Below are 263 nucleotides of genomic sequence, written 5' to 3' on the forward strand. Positions count from 1 at the left end.
GTGTCTTGGAAATTAAAATATATTGACCAAAACGATTTGATTATTAGAGAAGTAAGCCTGGCATCAAAGTATCTTTATGCATTTGTTTTGTTTTCTCACCAAAACCAGATTCTGGCGAGAGTGGTTAGAAAGTCAAAAGGTCGCTAGACTTGACCAGAGAGAGGAAAGTGAAATGCATCAAGAAAGCAAATTAATAGTAGTGATATTTTTATTATAGCAGATCGCTATCACTCCTACAATACCATGGGTGTGATACAGCAGTC

At 36.1% G+C, this 263-nt stretch overlaps 1 pseudogene; it reads left to right on the top strand.

Moving 5' to 3' along the window:
* The window catches only part of LOC119592659, a 12,788-nt pseudogene that overhangs the window by 732 nt on the left and 11,793 nt on the right, over nucleotides 1-263 (top strand).

The sequence above is a fragment of the Penaeus monodon genome, chromosome 30, assembly GCF_015228065.2.
Source record: "Penaeus monodon isolate SGIC_2016 chromosome 30, NSTDA_Pmon_1, whole genome shotgun sequence".
NCBI classification, from domain to species: domain Eukaryota; kingdom Metazoa; phylum Arthropoda; class Malacostraca; order Decapoda; family Penaeidae; genus Penaeus; species Penaeus monodon.